Genomic DNA, 25,822 nt, shown 5'->3' on the forward strand with positions numbered 1-25,822 from the left:
CTTAAAACACTCACACATACACAGAAACACACACACTCTTTCAAACACACACACTCTCTCCCTCAATCACTCACACAAAGTCTACATATATCAAACGCACACTCACATTCTTACACACACACTCATTCTCACTCACACAGTCTCACTCTGTCACACACACTCGCACATTCACTCAGTCTCTCTCACACCACACTCTCACGATGAAAACCATGCTAGCGCCCGTTTCATTGGTCTCAGAAACGGGCCTTTTTTACTAGTATATAATAAATTGGATGTTCATTCATTGCTTGTAAACTTAAAATAGCAATTTCAATAGATATAAACATTTTAAAAAATATATGACTTTTTTTTTAAAGATTGAAGTATGGCATGGTATAGCTTGTTCTTTTGTGCTTTCTGTGCTAGCTTCGGATAAGATGTATAAAGCACATGTGATTTTATGGTCCTTTTTAATGTAGTGCCTCTGTCTTGATTCTTAATTGGGATATTGATGTTTTACGTTTTATTGATGTTATGCATCACTTTGAGACTTTACAGAGCAATTAAACATTTTAATAAATGAAATAAAGCGAAAGGTAATGGAAAAGGGACATTCATGTAGGAACCATAGATTTAAACACTGAGGAGATCATTTTCAGAAGGTTAGCGGAGATTGGGTGGCAGAGCCGGTGGTGGGAGGTGGGGCTGGTGGTTAGGAGCCACGCTAGTGCTGGACAGACTTCTACAGTCTGTGCCCTGAAAATGGCAGATACAAATCAAGGTAAGGTATATACAAGAAGTAGCACATATGAGTTTATCTTGTTGGGCAGACTAGATGGACCGTGCAGGTCTTTTTCTGCCATCATCTACTATGTTACTGTGCTAAAATGTGGCCTGCGCTATGACTAGCACGTGGGTTTCCCCAGGCGCTGAGGCCACTTTTAGCACAGCTGTAAAAAGGCCGATTTTTCATTTCCTCAATTAATGGCCAGCACTAATTTCCCAATTAGCGTGCGGCCATTAGTATGTGAGCCCTTACCGACATCTGTTTATTAGGAAGAAAGGGTTCACATCAGTGGTGTAGCTACGTGGGGCCAGGGGGGCCTGGGCCCCCGTAGATTTGGCCCTGGACACCCCTGCCAATGACCCTTTCGACCCCCCCCTCCCGCTGTTGCCTGCCTTTGCTGGCGGGGGACCCCAAACCCTGCCAGCCGAGGTCCTCTTCTTCCCGCAAAAGGCTTCCTTCTGTTTCTGACGTCCTGCACGTAACGTGCAGGATGTCAGAAACAGAAGGAAGCCTTTTGCGGGAAGAAGAGGACCTCGGCTGGTGGGGGTTGGTGTCCCCTGCCAGCAAAGGTAGGCGATGGCGGGTTGGCGACGGGAGGGGGGGTCGACAGGGTCATCGGCGGGGGGGGCAAAGTTGTTGGTGGTGGTGGTGGCGGCAGCGTGGTCGGCAATGGCGGGGGGAGGTTGGCGGTGCTGGGGGGGCTAAAATGTGCCCCCTCACCTCGGGCTCTGGACCCCCCTCCCGCCGAAGTCTGGCTGCGCCCCTGATTCACGTGCTAACCATGTGCTAATCGATAGACACATGGCAATGTAGCTGTACTAACCTTTTAGCTCTGGGCACGCTTATTCTCTGCCCCCAAACATGCCCCAGTGTTAAAACATAAAAAGTATTTTTTTAGCATGTGGGAAGCATGTGCAGATGCCAACATTACTACAGGATGCCTGAGCATGCCCTGCGGCAGTGCATTTTCCCGCACGGCAAGCAGATGTTAGTACTTACTGTCATTTAGTGAAAGGACCCCACAGTTTGCAAAGGGATGCGTGGTCAGCAGAATGGGGTGAACCAATGGCTAACACAGCCTCAGCATAGAAAGATTGGTGACAGGACTGGAAATTTTTTCTTTCCATTTTTATTTTAAATTCCAAACATAAAACATTTGCGCAGAAAAAATAGAAAAATTATACATTTCCAAAACTACAAAAAAATAACTAATCAAATTACGTATAACTCAAGTCCACAATTTGAGAGGCGAACCAAACCCAGAATCCAAAGTAATGTATGCAAAACAAGAAATAGCAGCCACTCAAAGAGCTCAGACAGTGTGTTTCTTCTAGCAAAAAAGGTGCCAGTACTCAAATGCTAGGCCACCTTTCAGGGGTGGGGAGATCACTGAGGGACCCACCCCACAATGGCCAGGCCCCCTGCAACCAGTGCCAGAATATATGACAAGGCAGAATTAGTGTGTAGAGCCTGACCTCTTTCATTAAAATGCGGGGTCCATAGGTCAATTGTAGGAGACAATGGAAAAGGTGCTGGTACTCAGTACCCCCGAGTACCCCCTCAAAAAAAAGCCCTGAGCTCAGACTACATCTCATAAAATAAGAGGTTTGAGTTGGTGACAAACAAGGAGAAGAGGTCCTCCCACCTCCCTCAGTCATGCCATGGTTAAAGATAAAGAGGCCAGTCTGCAATGGCATTAGAAAAAATGTCCCTTCTAAATAAAGTCCTGTGCTCTACAAACAGATGTTCCCCGTGGTTCTCCCCAGAACTATGGATCCTTAAGCAAAAAGGACGCCAACTTGAAAGAAAATGCAGAAAATCTCACCTAGATGAAGATAGGCAATGTGCCACCAGGCCATAACAACAGCCAAAAAACAATATTTTTCTCAACACATGGAACAAGCTGCAAATTCAACCAAGCAGCTATTTAAAATAGTAAACAGCCTACTGCAAACTCTACAACAGAACCAGCCATCTCAGTCACAACTGACCAGCAACGATTTTGCCACTTACTTTGCCAACAAAATTAAAGGTCTCCATCAGGACCTACAGATAGTCCCATCAAAGCTTCTACCAGCTAATGAAGAGAACACTCCCTCTTCCCCACCATGCACAGCCAGCTGGGACTCATTCAACCAGGTCACAGAGGAAGCTCTTGAAAATATCCAGAAAGGTCTACGGCCTACACCCTGCCCTCTTGATCTCTGCCCAGCAAAGATTGTACAACAAGCGAGCACAGGCCTCATTGAAGTGGTCACTAAAATTGTTAACTCCTCTCTTATGGAAGGGCAGCTGCCAACAACACTAAAAAGAGCTGTGGTGTGCCCCCCCCCCCCTCCTGAAAAAGAGCTCACTGGACCAGGACAAGCTCGAAAACTACAGACTAGTCTCTAACATTCCTTTCCTGGCAAAACTTATAGAAAGGACAGTCTGTAGTCAACTCAATGACTTGCTAATTGAAAGTAATTGGCTAGACCCATGTCAATCTGGCTTCAGACCTGGGTATGGAACAGAGAGGGAAATGGGACTTGATATACCGCCTTTCTGAGGTTTTTGCAACTACATTCAAAGCGGTTTACATATATTCAGGTACTTATTTTGTACCAGGGGCAATGGAGGGTTAAGTGACTTGCCCAGAGTCACAAGGTGCTGCAGTGGGAATTGAACCCAGTTCCCCAGGATCAAAGGCCGCTGCACTAACCACTAGGCTACTCCTCCACTAGCAACATTCCATGTAGAAGCCTGCCCTTGCAGATCAGCAGTGCGGCTGTGCAGGCTTCTGTTTCTGTGAGTCTGACGTCCTGCACATATGTGCAGGACGTCAGACTCACAGAAACAGAAGCCTGGCGGCCGCATTGCTGATCTGCAAGGGCAGGCTTCTACATGGAATGTTGCTAGTGAAATAGCAACATTAACATTCCATGTAGAATGTCCAATAGTAGCAACAGAATCTCAATAGTAGCAACATTCCATGTAGAATCTCCAATAGGGAAAGGGAACCTGGACTTCATATACCACCTGTCTGAGGTTTTTGCAACTTCATTCAAAGCAGTTTACATATAATCAGGTACTTATTTTGTACCAGGGGCAATGGGAGGGTTAAGTGACTTGCCCAGAGTCACAAGGAGCTGCAGTGGGAATTGAACCCAGTTCCTCAGGATCAAAGTCCACTGCACTAACCACTAGGCTACTCCTCCACTAGACACAAGTTCTTGTGTCCATTCTTGATGATCTGCACAGAAACCGTGACAAGGGATCTGCCTCGATACTAGTGTTGCTCGACTTCTCACCAGCCTTCAATACCGTGGGATCATAATATCATGCATAAAAGACTAGTAGAAACAGGGATCAGTTTATATATTTACTTGGTTCAAATTCTATCTGTCAGATAGACAACAATCAGTTCTGTTTAGCAACAGCACATCATTACCTTGGCACGTGCCACAGGGATCCACACTGTCTCCCTTTTTATTTAATATCTACCTCAAGCCTCTGGCAGAACTGCTTCAGTCAATGGACACAAAATTCTACGTCTATACTGATGATGTGCAACTACTGATAGGTATTATTAGGAAAGGAATGGAAAACAAAAATGAGGATGTTATAATGCCTTTGTATCGCTCCATGGTGCGACCGCACCTCGAATATTGTGTTCAGTTCTGGTCACCGGATCTCAAAAAAGATATAGCGGAATTAGAAAAGGTGCAGAGAAGGGCGACGAAAATGATAAAGGGGATGGGACGATTTCCCTAAGAGGAAAGGCTAAAATGGCTAGGGCTCTTCAGCTTGGAGAAAAGGTGGCTGAGGGGAGATATGATAGAGGTCTATAAAATAATGAGTGGAGTTGAACGGGTAGATGTGAAGCGTCTGTTCACGCTTTCCAAAAATACTAGGACTAGGGGGCATGCGATGAAGCTACAGTGTAGTAAATTTAAAATGAATCGGAGAAAATGTTTCTTCACTCAACGTGTAATTAAACTCTGCAATTTGTTGCCAGAGAATGTGGTAAAGGCGGTAAGCTTAGCGGAGTTTAAAAAGGTTTGGACGGCTTCCTAAAGGAAAAGTCCATAGACCGTTATTAAATGGACTTGGGGAAAATCCACTATTTCTGGGATAAGCAGTATAAAATGTTTTGTACATTTTTGGGATCTTGCCAGGTATTTGTGATCTGGATTGGCCACTGTTGGAAACAGGATGCGGGGCTTGCTGGACCTTTGGTGTTTCCCAGTATGGCAATACTTATGTACTTTTTGAACCAGATCTACTAGCAGCTTTGAGTAAACTGACTGCCTGCCTAACTGCAACTCAGAAATGGGCAAACAACAACAAACTTTGCCTGAACCCAAATAAAACAGGAGATTCTTTGGGTACCAAACACAAGTGGACCAAAAGCCCAACATCAAAATACCTTTTGGGAAGCATGAACTCCCCTTAAAATCACAGGGCAGGAATCTTGAGATACTGTTAGACTTTTCACTCACTCTGATCCCACAAATTGAAACAACCTTCAAAAATTCTCTTTTTCACCTACGGCAGCTACAAAATCTCTCTCCATATATTTAAAAGATAAGTCTGACCACCAGTGGTCCATGCCATGATAACATCATGACCAGACTACTGTAATTCCCTGTACACTGGCCAAACCGTAAAGAGTTTGTATCAGCTCCAACTAATTCAGAATGTTGCAGACGACTGATAAAAGGCTGCAAGTGGCGAGACCACATCACACCCTTCCTACAAAAGCTACTCGCTACCTATACCTTAAAGGGCTAAATTTAAAACTCTATGATTTTCAAGGCCCTCAGACAAAATCGGCCAGAGTGCTTAAAGAATAAGTTAGCCCTTTGCAAACCTTTAAGACTTCTAAGATCCTTTCAAGGATCTATCTTTGTCAAAAGAAATTATACGATATGATACCCACCAGCGAGCCTTCTCAGGAGTAACCCCCATGCTCTGTAATTTACTCCCAGAGGGGCTACGTATAACTCAAGATTACCTGTACTTCAGGAAGAAGGTGAAAGCCTGGCTCTTCTCCCAAGCCTTTAATACATAAGATGACTAACTATACACCTATTCCGCACCTGGACTAGCTTGCTACACATACTGTAACTTAGATCAGTTCCTTATCTCTTGCTTAACTATACAAAGAACTCACCTTGATTTTAGCTAACCATCAAATTATCCCAACTACACGCATCTTATTCCTGTCATATATCTGCTCTTTGTCCCTCGGCTATATGGTAAGTCGTATTGTAGAAAACCTTTAGCATCATATCTATGTTAGTTGAACGTTCTAATACATGTTTATTAGGTATATCATTAGTATTATGCTAACATTGTATTATATCTCTGGTATTTTAATTCTAGTGCTGTTAAATATGTATATCTTTTGATGCAGTGTCATGGTATTATTAGGTTTCAATTTACTGTTTTCAAGTTTGCCTCATTTATTGCATTTATGTTTATTCTTGGTTATTTTACTATTGTTATGCTGTTAACAAAATTGTAAGTTTTATGTTAAACTGTACCTGCTATATGAAGAGATTCACCCCTTGGATCAATCTCTTCATAAAGGCGGTTAATAAACCCCAATAAATCTCAATAAATAAATAAGTAAATTGATGACTGTTTGAATAAAGCAGGAACAGTCAGCAAAAATTGGCAATTAGTTCCCCTGAGGAAGCTTGATCATAAGTGAAACAGAGATCCTGGTCGGGATTTTTTAAGCTAAGTGCTTCGATTATTTTCTATGTTGTTGCTATTTTGAAGCAAGTTAAGGATTTGTGCACAATCTTGAGTACACATTTATGATTAAAAATATAATCAGGAAGGGGTTTTTTTTATGACCGATGATAAGAACTGAGTCTGACAAACATGTGCAGTCAGTTTGCTCATTGCTGCCACGGTCGAAACTGGTGATGTCTTTTTCCTCCTGTATTAATGATATTAAATAGACATTTGATGTCAGTGTGATGTATTATCTCTTTAGCTTTGAACTTTATAAAGATAAAGAGGACAGTGCTGTAGCGAGGGCTAATGGCACCCGGGGCGGGTCGCCGCTGCGCACCCCCCCCCCCCACGGATGCAGCACAGCGCGACCCCCCCCCCCGGAGCGCAACCCCCCCGGACTGCATTCTTACCTGCGGGAGGGCCGATCCGCCCCGAGTGTATGTCACTCGGAGCTGCGTCGGCCCCGCTGGTTCCCTGCTCTCTCTGCCTCGGAACAGGAAGTAACCTGTTCCGGGGCAGAGAGAACAGGAAACCAGTGGGGTCAGCACCCCCCGAGCACGTGCACCTGAGGCAGACCGCCCCTCCCGCCCCCCCTTCCTATGCCACTGAAAGAGGGACATTTTAGATATGACGTCCAAATCCGATTTTGGATGCTTTGAAATAATGTTCAAAAATCCAGTGTGAAACATGGTCATTCTCGAGCCAGAAAAACATCTATCTTTTTTTGGTTTGAAAATGACCCTGTTTTAGATGTTTTTGTGCTCAGTGCATCTTTCTTTGAGGGCTATTTTCAAACAAAAAAAGCCCTAGGGAAAATGTATAAAAACAAGCCTTTGGTAGGTCTGGGGGACAGCAGATTTACTAGCCTAGCAACACAGACATTCCAGCAAAGCGATGGGGTAGCCTAGGGCAGGGCCGCCGAGAGACTGGGCCAGGCCCGGGGCAAGGCCGCCCCCGGGGCCCTGCCCCACCCCCGAGATCGCCGCAGCCACTGCTCCCCCCTCCACCCCCCTGAGGTCACCGCCGCCGCTCCTCCCTCCATACGCCCTCGTGGAAGTTACGTCTGACAAGGGCAGGACACAGGGAGGGAAGGAGGGCTGAAGGGAGGCGTTCTGCTGCCTGCAGCACTGCTTTCACGGAGGCAGTGGCGTTCCTAGGGGGGCTGGTACCCAGGCGGATCGCTGATGCGCCCCGCCCCCCCGGGTGCAGCACACCCCCGATGCAGCGCGGACCCCCCCCCCCCCCGGCGAAAGGACACCCCCGCGAAGGACCCCCCCGCTGGGTGCACGCCACCGGGGGGGGGTGCCGCGCGCGCCTGTCCTCCGTTGTTCCATGCTTCTTCTCTGCCCCGGAACAGGAAGTAACCCGGGACGGACCGCACCCACCGCTCCCCCCCCCTAGGAACGCCACTGCACGGAGGTGAGACTGCAATTTCAATGCAGGGGGCAGACAGTCGACGACGGAAGGTGGGTGGGACTGCGGCGCCGGGTCCCCCTTGGAGGCCTGGCGAATTTTGTCCCCCCTGCCCCCCCCTCTCGGCGGCTATGGCCTAGGGGGCACCACAGTGAACTTCACATAAAAGGTTCTAGGTACACATATCACTGTTATTCCCTTATATTGTATAATGAGCCCTCCATTAATAGCAAAAAAATATACTGTACCCAACTGTACACCACTTCAATAGCCACCTATATGTGGGTTTAGTAAGTATTATATGGTTTCGGGGGAGGGGGTTGCTTATTATTTCCACCACAAGTGTACTAGTTAAGTGGGGTATGGGCCTAGGTCCCCTTCTCTATAGTCCTCTGCACCGACCACTAGGCTACTCCAGGGATCTGCTTGCCGCTGTGAGAGGAATGGCCATTATATCTGTAACTGTCACTTTCAACTCTTAGGGGTGGTGGTGGGAGAGGATCAGTGATCAGTGGGAGATTAAGGGGATGTCATTCCTTTATTCCAAGTGCTTATCTGGTCAGTTTGGGCACCTTTATGACACTTTTAGTCATTATTAAAATAGGTCTAGCCAAAAATATTTCCTTAATTATTACTTCGAAAGGAGTGAAGCCTGTGAAAACTGGGATTGCTTTAATCAGTGGGATTTGAATTAGAGACTTCAGTATATGTATCGTTAAATAATTTCTGTTTTTTAAAAGAAAGAGAATATAATCAGATGTATTATTTCTATCTAAAATCTGGACAATAAGTATGTTCTCAATGAAATGAATTGACTATACGCCGTATTTGGTCTTGAGGAAGCCAACCAGATGATCAATGTGGAATTTATTTTTATTTTATTTATTGCATTTGCATCCCACATTTTCCCACCTATTTGCAGGCTCAATGTGGCTTACATAGTTTTGGTAAGACATAGTCATTCCAGGATGTCAGATATAATCGGTAATGTACAGAGGGAAGAGGGAAGGAAGGTGTTAGGTAGGATAGTGTAGAAGGTGGACTTTAATAATTGGGTGGGTTAGTGAGGTAGTTTTGTACGTCTATGGGTTTTCTTTGTAGGCCTTGTCGAATAGATGTGTCTTCAATTAGATGAGTAATATCTGGGGATAATCAGGTTAATACCATGTTTTCTTTTTTCTGTTTACTGTTTAATTGATCTCCTTGTCTTATCTCACTCTCCCTATTTTTCTTCACTTTGTGGTCTAACAAAGAGAAAGATTGTATATAATCCATATATCTAGTTGGGATTGTTTTCTTCTTATCTTGTATTAATGTGCAATCATCTCTGTTTTACCGTTTGCAAGTGACCCTTGTAAAATGAAAAATTATAAATAAATGATTAAAAAAAATTAAAAAAAAATAGGTCTAGCCAAAAACCTTTGTTTTTGTCCTGGACGTTTTTACTGGAAAATGTCCAAATAATAAGCTCATCCTAGTCCCACGCAAAATAAGTCGTCTAACATGCCCCCCTTGAGATTTAGATGAACTGCATAGAAAAAACATCTTAAAAATGAGTTTCAAAAAAGCGATTTGGATGTTTTTTGTGAAGAAATGTCCATCTTCTGCTTTGTGCTGTTAGTTTCGATGTTTTTCTGTTTCAAAAATGAATATCAAAAGCTAACTGTGCAGGATCAAAAAACATTTACTTTATTTCACTGTGCACTTGCAAGGAAATTAAAAAAAAAAAAATAAAGCATGCATTTGCAAAACTCCAGGTTGCAACAACAAAAATTATTTTCTTTTCTTCTGGGTATCTTTAGAAACATCTGAATAAAACCAAACCTTCAAGTCCAAAAAAGGTTTATCATTCAAAGGAGCCAGTCTTTATCGGAAGCCAGGGCAAAGTCACAATAAAGCAGTTTGAACTAACTCAGTCAGGTGTTTCTTACAACGCACATACATCTATTCCTTCAAAAGGATCAAATGGCTCAAGTTGACTACCTCCATCAATTCTTCTTTGCAGAGAAATATAATAACACTTAACCACAGGCGGAACTGATTCTGCTGGTACATTCAATACTTCAGAGAGATACTGTAAGCAATTTCAGAAAATTAATCAGTCTCAAATTACAGTTTCTTACTGCACACTCCAAACTCATTAAAGTTGTCTCCACATTCTGAACACTATCTACTGTGGCTTAAAGAGTATCAAAGTTATTCCTGGTTGAATTTATTTCTGCAAACATTTTTATTCACTTTGAGCTCTAGCTCTTGAAAGTTCTGGTCCAGATTATTATTTTTTTTTTTATTACATTTGTACCCCATGCTTTCCCCACTCATGGCAGGCTCAATGTGGTGGGCAATGGAGGGTTAAGTGACTTGCCCAGAGTCACAAGGAGCTGCCTGTGCTGGGAATTGAACTCAGTTTCTCAGTTCTGCAGGACCAAAGTCCACCATCCTAACCACTAGGCCACTCATCCATGCCTCAGATTTACATAAGGAGAGGCCAAAGCTTTCCATAAGTCAGCTATTGCCTCCCAAATAGCCTTCAATGTGAAAACAGCAGGTCAATTCATTGTAAAAGAGAAAATATCTGACAAACCTGCTCTCATTGTTATAGTAGCATTTCCAGATCTCTCTCTTTTTCCATGGGAAGCTTCAAGGAAAGATTAGGATTGCCCACTCTCCATTATACCTTGATTGCTGCCTTCTTGATCGCTCAACCCAACTGCTCCCTACGGAACTCCCAGATGACTTGGCTCTGCTCTCTTTTCATTCCCTCTCACTGCCTCAGTAACAGCATCTTCTGGCAATTGCCACAGCAGCAGGGGAAGTTGAAAAGACTTCTCTTTGCAACTAAGTGGTAGAAGTCTCATCTCTAGGCTTAACAATGCCTCAAGCCCCAAGGCCTCCACCAGTCCACCTATCTCCAGCATCGGCTGCAAAAGGGATTCCCCAGAGAAACTAACTCATGGTCCCGGATGCTGCACAGAGTGGTCCATAATGCCCTGCAGAGATAAGGCAGAAGGTTCCAAGGGAAAATCCCCTGCTTTACCTTTCTGTTCCACCATAGATGGAAATTTTTCCAGAGGCAAAAACAGCAGCATCTAATCAGGCTCAACGTGCAGCCACCATCTTTCTCCTTGAGATGGGTTTGTTTGGTCCCTCCAACCTTAAAAGGCATTTAGCTCTCTCTGAATGGATGTGGTTCAGAAATGTATTTATTTATGTAATTATAATCCATTTATACCACCCACTTCTCTAAAAAAGACAAAAATAGAAGTGATGCCTAACAAATTTGCATAAAATTCACAATAAAACAACATACCTTATCCCCTTTTCTATTTTATAATAGCTATTTTTGAATCTGGTGTTTGGAGACATGAATGGGCGGGGGTAAGCAGAGTTGCCATCTGGATCCAGATTTGCCCAACAAGATTGATCCAGTCTTGGGTTTAGACTTGTACTCCTGATTTTCCCCATTGCATTCTCTATGAAAAGCAAAGCGTCAAGTCCTTCCATACAATGAGGTAAACCTTGAACTGGATCAACTCTGTTGAGTGAATCTGGATCCAGTTGGCAACCTTAGAGGGTAGGGAGTGGCAATTTTATTTAACTTTCAGTTGTCCTGTATGGGAAGTCCAATAGTCCTCTCACTGATGATAGATTCTTGTTCTAACCCCAAAGTCTTCCACTAATGACCAGAACCCTTATCTTCATGACTACATCACAATTTCACTTGCCTCTGATGTATATGAATGCCCACCCCAAGCATTTTAAGGGGATCCTCCACTTGTGCAATAACATATAGAATCATTACTTTCAGTAACCATTATACTACTTTATGAAGAAAAACAATTCATTTATTGGTTGTTCAAAGCTGCCAAGATTCACAAACCAATGCCCAACATGGCCATGTTTCGACAGAAGTACAGGCTGCATCAACGGCAATGAAAACCAGCTGGTGTGAAACTCCAAACTTTACCGGTGCTGATTATAAATATGACTCTTCTGGTTTGTGAATCTTGGGAGCTTTGAACAACCAATAAATGAACTGTTTTTCTTCATAAGGTCTGCTTCTTTCTTCTGTTCCACATTGGATTTAGTAGACCGGTTGCCTTCTTGTTTTCTTACACCATTTTACTACTTCCAACCCTTTTCTCAGATCCACCCCAAGTCCATAGTAATCCATGTTAGAAGTGTCAGCTTGAATGGTTCTTCCTGTAGAAACCTTGCTCACACTAGCTGTGTAATCTACCATCTCCCTGGAGATCTCTGACAGTTTTGTAGAACTCTGAAAACATAGGGCTCCCATTTTTGGACAATAATACATTCATGGAGGTCACATCTCTGTCTGCATCTGCCAAAACACGAACAAATTCCCTTCCTTGCACTTTGGAGGAGTCCACAGTCTCCTCAGCCTTGTGCTGTGTAAGTTGTATTGTCATTACCTAATACAGCCTCGAGATAGGGCACTGTCTCTCTTGGCCTGTCAAGACTTTTCTGTACCTCTTGCAGCTGCATTTCCACTCCGTGCATTAGAGGTCCTGCATCCTGTGGCTTACATCTCCCCATCTCAGTCCTGGAAACTACTTGGCCATCCTTAACCTCTACCTACTGACCTTAAAAGATTTTCTCTTCTCTTTCCATAACCACTGTATCATAGTAAACAAGCAATCCAATCCCTCTTCCAACCACTGACTGGGTAACTTACTTTTAGCTTCCTCTATACTTTTGTCCTTGTTTAACACCAGTCCTGACCTCTGTGCTGATAGCTACATCTTTACGGGTTTCCCAGATGATCAGAACTGACTGGAAAGCTTCCTTTAACTCCATCCACTCCTCCGTTTCCAATGCGCACTCTTGGATTTGCTCTCCTCCGTTAAGCTGTTCAGCCTTTGGATTTGCATCCATATTCCTCAAGACCCTGTACCAACTGGTTCCAAACTGGTTTCTTCATTCCAGCTGGGGCAGAACACTTGAACGTCGAGGTCCTATTTCTTTGCTCAGGATCTGTGCACATCAGCTTCTGAGTTTTGTGCTGCGCTGTTGAGTCCAGCTGGTCTGGCTCCTATCTTCTGTCACACTCAGGCTGATCCAACTATTTCTGCAGTATTCGTAAACTGTTTTCCAATATGGCCAATTTTTCCCTGTGTTCCTCCTGCAACATGACATATTCTGAATTGGTCTTGCATTGCAAGTCCACAAGCAACTGGTTTAGATTTTTTTTTTTCTACACTGCATCATTTGCCCTAGACCTACCTTTTAAATATGAAACTTCATGATTTTGTGGAGGCCCTTATACTACTGAATAATTACCGCATCTACAGTTACATCACTTTGTACTAGGTTATCTTGATTTACCAATGACTGTTTGTGCCATATATTAATATGCATAATGAGTTTATTGATTGTATCCATTTACTGTTAAGTTTTATCTACATAATTACTCATACATTAATGTAACCTGAAATTTAAAACTACAATCATTGCATTTAATAATTTGACTTGTTTGACACCATTGCAGTACTATCTCTCAGATTAGTGTTAGTGATCAAACCAAGTCATGTATTAAATTTCTAGTATGGCCACTTAGTCTTAACCATTACAACATTTGCTTCTGACTTGCACAGTTGTATTAATGATTAGGAATATGGTATAATGCTCCTTTGAAGATACGCCACAACCTGATCAAGTATTTTGTGTGCATATAAGGACAGAACCAAGTCTCTGGGCATGTGACTACAACCAAAGCAATGTTGCCAAAGTTTGAAGAATATATATAGACATTGTTCTTTGTGTTTTTGCTGTTTATGTGCTTTGAACCTGGTACTAGGGACTTTCTCAGGATCAAAATTTAACTTGAAAAATCTAGACGATGTAACAATACTGGCATCATCTTCAGCTAGCCTTAATACCACTGTATTCTTCATTTGCCCTCAATCTCTTATCACTGAGGATAACTACATAAGTACATAAGTAATGCCACACTGGGAAAAGACCAAAGGTCCATCGAGCCTAGCATCCTGTCCACAACAGCGGCCAATCCAGGCCAAGGGCACCTGGTGAGCTTCCTAATCGTACAAACATTCTATACATGTTATTACTGAAATTGTGGATTTTTCCCAAGTCCATTTAGTAGTGGTTTATGGACTTGTCCTTTAGGAAACCGTCCAACCCCTTTTTAAACTCTGCTAAGCTAACCACCTTCACCACGTTCTCCGGCAACGAATGCCAGAGTTTAATTATGCATTTGGTGAAGAAACATTTTCTCTGATTTGTTTTAAATTTACTATACTGTAGTTTCATCGCATGCCCCCTAGTCCTAGTATTTTTGGAAAGCGTGAACAAATGCTTCACATCCACCTGTTCCACTCCACTCATTATTTTATATACCTCTATCATGTCTCCCCTCAGCCGTCTCTTCTCCAAGCTGAAAAGCCCTAGCCTCCTTAGTCTTTCTTCATAGGGAAGTCGCTATCATTTTAGTCACCCTTTGCTGCACCTTTTCCAATTCTACTATATCTTTCTTGAGATGCGGCGACCAGAATTGAACACAACACTCAAGGAGCGGTCGCACCATGGAGCGATACAACGGCATTATAACATCCTCACACCTGTTTTCCATACCTTTCCTAATAATACCCAACATTCTATTCGCTTTCCGAGCCGCAGCAGCACACTGAGCAGAAGGTTTCAGTGTGTTATCGACGACGACACCCAGATCCCTTTCTTGGTCCGTAACTCCTAACGTGGAACCTTGCATGATGTAGCTATAATTTGGGTTCTTTTTTTCCCACATGCATCACCTTGCACTTGCTCACATTAAACGTCATCTGCCATTTAGCCGCCCAGTCTCCCAGTCTCGTAAGGTCCTTCTGTAATTTTTCACAATCCTCTCGCGAATTAACGACTTTGAATAACTTTGTGTCATCAGCAAATTTTATTACCTCGCTAGTTACTCCCATCTCTAAGTCATTTATAAATGTATTAAAGAGCAGCTGTGATTGCTGTGATTTCCGCCAAACCGATATCCAGAGAACATTGTGGGATATAGAACCATCTTTTCTTTTCAACTCTGTTGTCTCAGTTGTTGAGTCACACTCACATGGTTTGCTGACTGAGCATCAGGTCAGCTGGAGCCTGTGTAAGGAGAATCATTTCAGCCCTCTCACTGGACAAGAGACATTCCTGGATCCAGAGTCTGTGTTTTGTCAGCCTTGAGAAGGTTGAATGGCTGTTTGTTTATGTTATTCTCTGAGAGATCAGGGCTTAGAGAGAGAAAGTTTCTTTGGTCTCAGAAGTGTGAGTCAGACTAACTGGTTTATCAGTAAGGAAGATACAGTTTGTAACAAATCTACTGCCAAGAAAACATTGCTAGACATTCTTTTTTTATTCACTGCATTTGTCATGCTTGAATAAATCTTTATTTTGAGAATGTACCACCCAATATTCAAATCAATTTAAGGGTGCAGGAGAGACTCATGACTATTACAAAAGTGGACAGGTGAGGGGTGTTACAGGGGGTAGAGTTGGGGAGAAGCAATATTCAGTGCCAGCACCCACAGAGCTAAGTGGGTGAATTTAGGATTACTTTTGAACAGTCCTAAATTCATCTGCTTAGCTTTACGGGTGTTGGCTGAATAATGGTCAGCGCACCTACATAACCAAAAAAAATATGCAGAGACCCTCCTGCTTCTGGTTTGGGGCAGCACTGACCACAAAACAGCGCTAAGTGCAGTGGTGTGCTGGAGCAGGCTCTCACAGGCTCGCAAGAGCCGGTTGTTAAGTTTTTAAGAATTTTGGGAGCCGGTTGTTAAAGCAGGGCCCTCCATGGCTACTTTAACAACTGGCTTCCAAAATGTGGGCTTGGGCCCCCTGCTGAATTATCTTTTACTTTGCTGGTGGGGATGCTGAGCCCTGCCAGCCAAGTAAATAGACTACTGCTGCTCCCCGCTCCTTGTTTCCAGCTCTGGGCAGCAGGCTGGGACTTCTTGAGCATGTGAGAGAAGTTCTGAAAAGCTGCTCAGAGCAAGAAATTGGGAGTGGTGGCAGTCCATTTATTGGCTGCCAGCAAAGGTATGCCTAGCGTGCCCGCACGAAGGGAGGGAAGGAGGAGAGAGAGGCAAGTGTTGCCCCCCCCCCCCTCCCCTGGCCCTTCCAACTGCAGAGCGGGCTACGTCCAGAGAAAGAGCCTGTTGTTAAAAATTTACCAGCACACCCCTGGCTAAGTGAGACCCTGCAAGCAGCTAGTAGAGGAGGAATTTTCCACTGGACTCAAAGAGACAATCATTCCAGGACCAGGAGGGGCTCAAAACTGTTCCAAAGTGGACTGCGCTTAGCTGAGGTCATGCCTAGCACATTCCTTCCTTTTTCTCATAGTACGGCTCCAGGGTTCCAGCTACTATGCAGCCAGTCCAAAGAAATAGGTTAGTTAGTTAGTTTGTTAGTTAGTTAGTTAGTTATTTGTTTGTTGCATTTGTACCCCACATTTTCCCAGCTATTTGCAGGCTCAATGTGGCTTACATAGTACCGTCAAAGGCGTTTGCCCAGTCGGTGGATAACAAATACAAAGTTGTATAGTGATCGTATGAGGTATAAGGTTAGGGAGCTCCAGCCAGCGCATCTGATCAAATCATCATCTTGGTTCCTGTTCCTTCTGCCTACTAATGGACATTTTAACATGTGACCTGTAAAAGAAATGCTGGACATGCTCCCTAATAGATGCTGCATTAAATTTGCATTTCCTGCACATTAATTTCTTTCATTAAAACACAGTAGCTGCAAAATGTAATGAACATGAGTAGCAGGACCCCTATTTGTAAAGATGGTGCACACTATCCCTATGATTCTATAAAGGTTGCCAAAAATTGAATGCACAAATTTAGGCATGTTGCAATTTAATAGAATAATGAGCCAATTAGTGCTAATAATTGACTTTTTCACAAGCAATTATTAGCATTAATTAGATTTAATTGAGACTAATGTATGTAAAGTTAGACGCAGGATCCATGGAGGGTCATGGGTGTTTCGGGGTGGAACAGGGCTGTGAGTTACATGCATTGCTAAAGAATGTGGATGCTCCACCCGTAAGCAGGGCCGCTGAGAGAGGGGCAGGGGGACAAAATTCCCCAGGCCCAGGCCTCCAAGGGGGGGCCCAGCACCGGGTCTCTCTCTCTCTCCTGCTCCTGATGGGACCTGGGTGATTGCATCCCGACAGGAGCAGGAGAGAGAAAATTCCAGCAGTGGGCCCCCCTTGGAGGCTGGAGAGGACCTGGAGGAGCAGACACTGCAGGTCTTCCTCCAGCACTGCTCTTCACTCTGCCCATTGCTAGCTAAGCAGATGTTTTTCCTCTCAGGTGCGCGTGCTCAGTTTTGAAACCGAGCGTGCCCTGAGAGAAAAAGCAGCTGTAGGGGCAGGCAATAGGCAGAGTGAGGAGCAGTGGTGGAGGAAGACCTCTTCTGTTGGCGGGTCCTCAGGATCCACGCCAGCCAAGGTATTTTAATTGTAGTTCTAGCAGCGATCCGGAGAGGGGGCAGCAGCGGCGACGATCATGGTGGGGGGCAGCAGTGGACGACGATTGTGGGGGGGCAGTATTCACAATGGAGAAGGGTAGTTAGTTGGGTTCCTCAGGGGTCTGTGCTAGGGCCGCTGCTTTTTAATATATTTATAAATGATTTAGAGATGGGAGTAACTAGCGAGGTAATTAAATTTGCTGATGACACAAAGTTATTCAAAGTCGTTAACTCGCGACAGGATTGTGAAAAATTACAGAAGGACCTTACGAGACTGGGAGACTGGGCGGCTAAATGGCAGATGACATTTAATGTGAGCAAGTGCAAGGTGATGCATGTGGGAAAAAAGAACCCGAATTATAGCTACGTCATGCAAGGTTCCACGTTAGGAGTTACGGACCAAGAAAGGGATCTGGGTGTCGTCGTCGATAACACACTGAAACCTTCTGCTCAGTGTGCTGCTGCGGCTAGGAAAGCGAATAGAATGTTGGGTATTATTAGTAAAGGTATGGAAAACAGGTGTGAGGATGTTATAATGCCATTGTATCGCTCCATGGTGCGACCGAACCTTGAGTATTGTGTTCGATTCTGGTCGCCGCATCTCAAGAAAGATATAGTAGAATTGGAAAAGGTGCAGAGAAGGGCGACTAAAATGATAGCGGGGATGGGACGACTTCCCTATGAAGAAAGATTAAGGAGGCTAGGGTTCTTCAGCTTGGAGAAGAGACGGCTGAGGGGAGACATGATAGAGGTATATAAAATAATGAGTGGAGTGGAACAGGTGGATGTGAAGCGTCTGTTCACGCTTTCCAAAAATACTAGGACTAGGGGGCATGCGATGAAACTACAGTGTAGTAAATTTAAAACAAATCGGAGAAAATGTTTCTTCACCCAACATATAATTAAACTCTGGAATTCGTTGCCGGAGAAAGTGGTGAAGGCGGTTAGCTTAGCAGAGTTTAAAAAGGGTTGGACGGTTTCCTAAAGGACAAGTCCATAAACCGCTACTAAATGGACTTGGGAAAAATCCACAATTCCAGGAATAACATGTATAGAATGTTTGTACGTTTGGGAAGCTCGCCAGGTGCCCTTGGCCTGGATTGGCCGCTGTCGTGGACAGGATGCTGGGCTCGATGGACCCTTGGTCTTTTCCCAGTGTGGCATTACTTATGTACTTATGTAGCAGCAACGATCGTAGGGGGGCAGCAGTCCTGCCCTAGGCCCCATGTTCCTGCCCCGAGCCTGGTTTAGTCTGTCGGTGGGCCTGGCCGTAAGTTTAGGTGCAGGCTTTTCTACCACATTTTTGTTGGTGCAAATGGCAACACCTAAATTTAGAGGTGATCTCTCTGCTTAACCGTGCTGAACTTTAGGTGTACTTATAGAATACTGCTTACGTGGGTATTTTTTGGTGCAATATAAAGAATCTATTCCCTTAGGCGCCGGTGCTGTGGGTGCTTGAGTCCCAGAATGGAAGTTCCCAGCCCCCCTCTCCTCTCCTCTCCTCTCCTCCGAGTACTAGCCCGACCTGCGCTGCCCGCCCTCTTCTCCCAGTCCTCCACCTGCCCCTCGCATTCGTGCGTGCCGCCCAGAATTTAAAAGTTCTTACCTCAGGGTCCGGCGGCAGCAGTGAAAGGCGAGCAGGCAGGACCAGAGGCAGAGCAGAGAGAGAAGGGAAGGCAAGGCAGGCTGAAGCGCCGAGCCTGCTCACCTTTCACTGCTGCCGTCGGATCCCGAGGTAAGAACTTTTAAATTCTGGGCGACACGCAGGAAGGCGAGGGGCAGGCAGAGGACTGGGAGAAGAGGGCGGGCAGCACAGGTCGGGCTAGCACCCAGAGGAGAGGGAGGGAGGGGGGCCTGGAACTCGGAGAAGAGGGAGGGGGCCTGGAACTCGGAGGAGAGAGAGAGGGAAGGGGGCCTGGAACTCGGAGGAGATGGAGGGAGGGGGCCAGGCTGGAACTCGGAGGAGGGGGGGGCAGAAACCCGGAGGGAGGGGACCAGGCTGGAACTCGGAAGAGAGGGAGGGGGAATGCACCACTTGTAAAAAAAAAAAAATTTTAGCACCCCCAATCATTTTGAAAAGTTGGCTTCTTTGTCTATTCCCATATGCTAAGAGGGTGCCCTGTTCTTAAAAAGTGTACCCTCTTTTCCCAATAGTGCACACATGTGTAAACCGCCACACATGTGTGAATCATTTTACACACATGCACTATCAAGAGAAAGCGTTTGCAGGTTTTTAAGAAGCAGGCATCCTGTTTGCACATTGAACATTCTCTTTAAGAAAACAGGATTAATAGGAAAGGGATGGTAAATAAGACCAAGAAGATTATAATGCCTCTGTATCACTCCATGGTGCAACACCTCACCTTGAGTATTATATTCAGTTCTGGTCACCGTATCTCTAAAGAGATATAGCAGATTTAGAAAAGATTCAAAGAGCAATCAAAATGATAAAGGGGATGGAACTCCTCTCATATGAGAAAAGGCTAAAGAGGTTAGGGCTCTTCAGCTTGGAAAAGAGACGGGTGAGGGGAGATATGATTCAGGTCTACAAAATCCTGAGTGGTGTAGAACAAGTAAAAGTGAATGGAGTTTTTACTTTTTCAAAAAGTACAACGACCTGATGACACTCAATGAAGTTACATGGAAATACTTTTAAAATAAATACGAGGAAATAATTTTTCACTCAATGAATAGTTAAGTTCTAGAACTCGTTGCCAGAGGATGTGGTAACAGAAGTTAGCATACCTGGGTTTAAAAAAGATATGGACAAGTTCCTGGAGGAAAAGACATGGGGAAGCCACTGCTTGCACTGGGATTAGTAGCATGGGATGTTGCTGCCAACTGGGTTTCTGCCAGGTGCATGTGACCTGGATTGGCCGCTGTTGGAAGCAGGATACTGGGCAAGATGGACCATTGGTCTGACCCAGTATGGCTATTCTTATTCATAATTCAGAGGACTATTACTTCTCCCGGGAATGGTAGCATGGAATGTTGCTACTCTTTGAGATTCTGCATGGAATCTTGTTACTCTTTAGGATTCCAGAATCTTGCTATTCTTTGGGGCTGTACATGGAATGTTGCCACGATTTGGGTTTCTGCCAGGTATTTGTGACCTGGATTGGCCACTGTTAGACGCAGGATACTAAGCAAGATGGACCATTGGTCTGACCCAGTATGGCTTTTCTTATGTTCTTATGTAAAAATGTGCCTTCTTTTCACATAGTATGCACTTTTTAAGACGATTGCTCAGTATTATTGGTAAAAAAAACAAAGAAAAAACATTTCATTATAAACGGCAGCCTATCCCTAGTGAATGCCATGGCTCTATCTAAAGGCAAAATGTGGCCAGCTCAGGCACTTTGAATAATAAACCTTTTCTCTGCATCTTGTTGGTCTGCTCTGCATTGTTTGTGGCTTGAAAATGTGCAGGTCTCTGCCTCTTTGTGATTCCGCTATCTGGATAATGCCAGAGTAGTCCATGGGCAGATGATAGGTGGAGCTGGAGGTTATCTTCCAGCAGTCGTTCAAGACCTAGTTATTCATTGCCAGTAGCTGAATATGACTGCCACAGACTGATTATTGCTCATTGCGTTTATTGTTCATATGATTTCTTACACAGTTATCTCCCTTACATAAATTTCTATGACTCAGTTACTGGTCTCATTTGTATAAACATTATTGCTATGTTTAAAAAATTGGTTTTGCAACATACACATTGCAGTGTTTTTTTTTTTTAATTTAAACAACCCTGTGTTTGCTATATGAATTCAAACGTCTACTAACTCAATGGCAAACAATGCTATATCTCACATGAAGGGGCATAATTGAACGCGAACGCCCATCTCCATGGGCGTCTATCTCCAAGATCGGGTATGTGAAGGGGCGGGCCAGACTGTATTTTCGAAAAAGATGGGCGTCCATCTTTTTCTTCAATAATACGGTTTGTGCAGGGCAAATGCCTTGGATTTGGGCGGATTTGAGCTGGGCGTTATCGTTTTTCAGCGATAATGGAAACCGAAGGCGCCCAACTTAAAAATGAACAAATCCAAGGCATTTGGTCGTGGGAGGGGCCAGGATTCATAGTGCACTGGACCCCCTCACATGCCAGGACACCAACCGGGCACCCTAGGGGGCACTTATAACAATTAAAAAAAATTTAAAATACCTCCCAAGTCTATAGCTCCCTTATCTTGGGTGCTGAGCCCCCCCAAATCCCCCCCAAAACCCACTGCCCACAACTCTACACCATTACCATAGCACTTATGGCTGAAGGGGGGCACCTATGTGTGGGTACAGTGGGTTTTGGGGGCGGTTTGGAGGGCTCCCATTTACCAGCACAAGTGTAACAGGTAGGGGGGGATGGGCCTGGGTCCACCTGCCTGAAGTCCACTGCACCCACTAACAACTGCTCCAGGGACCTGCATACTGCTGTGATGGAGCTGGGTATGACATTTGAGGCTGGCATACAGGCTAGAAAAAAAAAGGGTTTTAAAGTTCTTTTTTGGGGGTGGGAGGGGGTTAGTGACCACTGGGGAAGTCAGGGGAGGTCATCCCCGATTCCCTCTGGTGGTCATCTGGGCAGTTGGGGCACTTTTTGGGGACTTGTTTGTGAGAAAAAAGGGTCCAGAAAAAGTGACCCAAATTCTCGCTTCTGGTGCCCTTCTTTTTTTGATTATCGGCCAAGCGCGCCCATCTCTCCTCGGCCGATAAACACGCCCCAGTCCCACCTTCACCACGCCTCCGACATGTGCCCGTCAACTTTGTCCGTTCCCACGACAGATTGCAGTTGAAGGCCCAAAATCGGCTTTCGATTATACCGATTTGGGTGCCCACAGGAGAAAGGCGCCCATCTCCCGATTTGGGTCGAAATATGGGCGTCTTTCTCTTTTGAAAATGAGCTGGACAGTCTCTTTATAAAGAGGTAAAATGATTTCAGATCCCCGGTGCTACTTCTATCAATTATTAGCAGCACCGTTCCGCTCTGCCGCTGGTTCTTTAACATTCTAGCGCGGTTACAGGCGGGAATCCTCATCAGTCAAAAAAATCCTCTATTTATTGACTCGCATTCAGTTGTTATACTTTTATGCTTTTTGTTGCACTTATCTTGTTTACTGGGCGTCTTTAGATGGGTTCGATCTACAGCGAGCTCCTGTTTCGCCTTCGCTTCCTAAGGAGCTGAACCTCTATTTTTCATGCCCTAGAACCAGAAAGAAATATATTTCTGGACTTTCCTATGAAGAGAGGCTGAGAAGGCTAGGGCTTTTCAGCTTGGAGAAGAGACGGCTGAGGGGAGATATGATAGAAGTGTATAAAATAATGAGTGGAATGGATCGGGTGGATGTGAAGCGACTGTTCACGCTATCCAAAAATACTAGGACTAGAGGGCATGAGTTGAAGCTACAGTGTGGTAAATTTAAAACGAATCGGAGAAAAATTTTCTTCACCCAACGTGTAATTAGACTCTGGAATTCGTTGCCGGAGAACGTGGTACGGGCGGTTAGCTTGACGGAGTTTAAAAAGGGGTTAGATAGATTCCTAAAGGACAAGTCCATAGACCGCTATTAAATGGACTTGGAAAAATTCCGCATTTTTAGGTATAACTTGTCTGGAATGTTTTTACGTTTGGGGAGCGTGCCAGGTGCCCTTGACCTGGATTGGCCACTGTCGGTGACAGGATGCTGGGCTAGATGGACCTTTGGTCTTTCCCAGTATGGCACTACTTATGTACTTATGTACTTATGCTGTATATGTTTCTCTATTGTACTCACTGTGTCTTTATGGTTTTTTATGGGGGTTTTTAGCACATTGGTCAGGTAGTATAGGATCTGTTATATCACTTTTATTATCTATCCTATACTATTTTCTTTGTTTACTTTTACAATTGTACAAATATGGTTTTATGATTGGCTCATTTTTAGCTTTCATTTGTCTTTTATACTAACATTTGTTTTATATTCTCCCCCGGGTTCTATGAAGCGCGCCTAGAGACCCACGCCGAAATCTAGGCATATTCTATAACAACACACGTAACTTAATTGGCTTAAGCTAATCACTTGACAAGCAATAATGAGCACTAATTGGCAATAATTGGAATTTACGTGCACAGCTCGCTAAGCGTATTCTGATGTAAACTGCATCTAAATTCTAACGAGCACAGTTCAAAAGGGGCACGGCCATAGGCGGGGAAATGAATGTTTTGTGGTCTTTTCAATATTATTAAGCATGCAGTTATAAAATATGGCCCAGTGTGCGTAAATCTATGCGCAGGGATTTAGGCCATGTTTTCATTGGTTTAAATGGATATGCATGGTCCATTAAAAACCATAGAAATGAGTGAATAAAAAAAGGAGAAGTGGTTTATTAAAACAGTTACCCGACGTGGCCACGTTTCGCCCTCAGGCTGCGTCAGGGGTAAAAAAACTAAAAAGGGTAGGTAACAGGGTCTATCCCTAATAGTAAAAAATCAAACCACTTTTTCTACTTCTCACCACACTCAGACCCACTCGGTTCATGACTATTCAATGAATGGGCTGTGTCGGCATTAGCTCACAGCTTAATAAACAGATGGTTTAGGGTCCCTTTTACAAAGGCGTGGAAGGGCCTACGCGTGAGCAGCGCACATCAAATTGGCATTACCGTAGTAGTTGGGCACGCACCGAAAACCCACGATAGAAAATAATTTTCTATTTCCTACTGCAGGGGCATTCCCAGCGGTAAATCAGCAGTTGGTGCGTACTGGATAGTTACCGCGTGGGTAACGCGTGAGCCCCTACTGCTAAGTCAATTGGTAGCATTAAGGGCTCAGGCCATTAAAAGACACTTGCTGGTTTTCATTTTGCCGCACTTGCATTTTCCAGCCCAAAAGAAAACCTTCTTTTTCTAAGACGTGCTAGAGAAATGGTCCAGCGCGTGTCCAACATACCCGCCCACACTACTGCCGGCCACTTTTTGGTGCGTCTTTGTAAAAGGGTCCCTTAGTTTCTTATGAACAGCAGGATTATAAGTCCGTAAGTGAGCCATAGAAAAAATGAAGACTTGGCACAGGTTTTACATGGAGTGCCCCTCACAAAGAAGGAAAAAATGTTGTTCCAACTTAGCAACATCCTTAGATGCTAGCAAAAGGAAATAAATAAATAAAATAAATAAACAAATAAATAAATAAATTTAATTAATTAATTAAAGAAATAACAAACTTTCGCAAATCGTTGAAAACCTATCCATTCACCAAGGCTTACCACGAGAATCCATAACTAACTACAACTCATCAACACCCCTCCCTCACTTTGACCTTTTTCTTTCTATAACTGCCTGAGTAGATCGACTGCTAGCCTTGTTATTATTATATCTCTGTACCACCAAATGTACTTCTGTTCCCTGAAATGGTGAAGCCATTACAGGTTTTTGTAAGCCACATTGAGCCTGCAAATAGGTGGGAAAATGTGGGATACAAGTGCAATAAATAATAATAATAATAAATGTCCTTTTTTTTATTTCTCATATGATTGATAAACAGTCATTATCAAGCCTGAGCGTGAGCTTGTACAGAAAGGTATACATTCCAAAAATAATTAATAACAAAGAAAAGAGATTATAATATATAAATACACTCAAGTCCTCATTTTGGATCCAAGATTATCAATAGTGGAGACTAAAAAAATAACAAAATATTTTCTAAAGTAATTTAGTAACTGGTCTGAAATCGAAGTGTCATACAGTAACAGAGCTCAAATAAATGCCAATAAACATTAACATTCTCTCAACCCCAAAGAGCGTTTGGTTACAAGGAATTCTGTAAGCTGGGATGGCTAAAAAACAAACAAACATACTTTACTGATTGGAATCTGACTTAACATTTACAAGGGTACCGAAGATGAAAAGTAGCCCCAATCTGAAGAACTCCTAGCTCAAGCAGTAAAAACTGCCTGCGTCTTTTCTGAGTCTCTTTAGTTACATCTGGGAATATTGATATTTTAAGACCCATAAACTCTTTATCTTTATTTTTGAAAAACATTGTCATAATCCATACTTTATCCAAAGTTAATGTCCTTTAAATTATGCTGAGTTTTTCAAAAACAGATTAAAAGGACAAATGAAGATCAATAATACTCTGTAGTAAATCTTAAAAATATAGGGACCATTTTACCAAATTGCCTTAAAAAGGCCAGATCATTAATTAACATATTAAACAACACTGGTCTCAGCACAGAATCCATCCTTTTAGTCCAGCTCTTTGCTTCTTCTTGAACATCAACAAGTTACATAGTAATAGGTTTTTTTCATTTATTGACAGATGATGCGGTAAAAGTAGTTAGCCTAGCTGGGTTTAAACAAAGATTTGGACAAGTTCCTGAAGGTAAAGTTCGTAAACTTTTCTTAAGATACCCCTCATGTTGGAATCTTGCCGCTCTTCGGGAT

Source organism: Microcaecilia unicolor, chromosome 1 (assembly GCF_901765095.1).
Source record: "Microcaecilia unicolor chromosome 1, aMicUni1.1, whole genome shotgun sequence".
In the NCBI taxonomy this organism is placed as follows: Eukaryota; Metazoa; Chordata; class Amphibia; order Gymnophiona; family Siphonopidae; genus Microcaecilia; species Microcaecilia unicolor.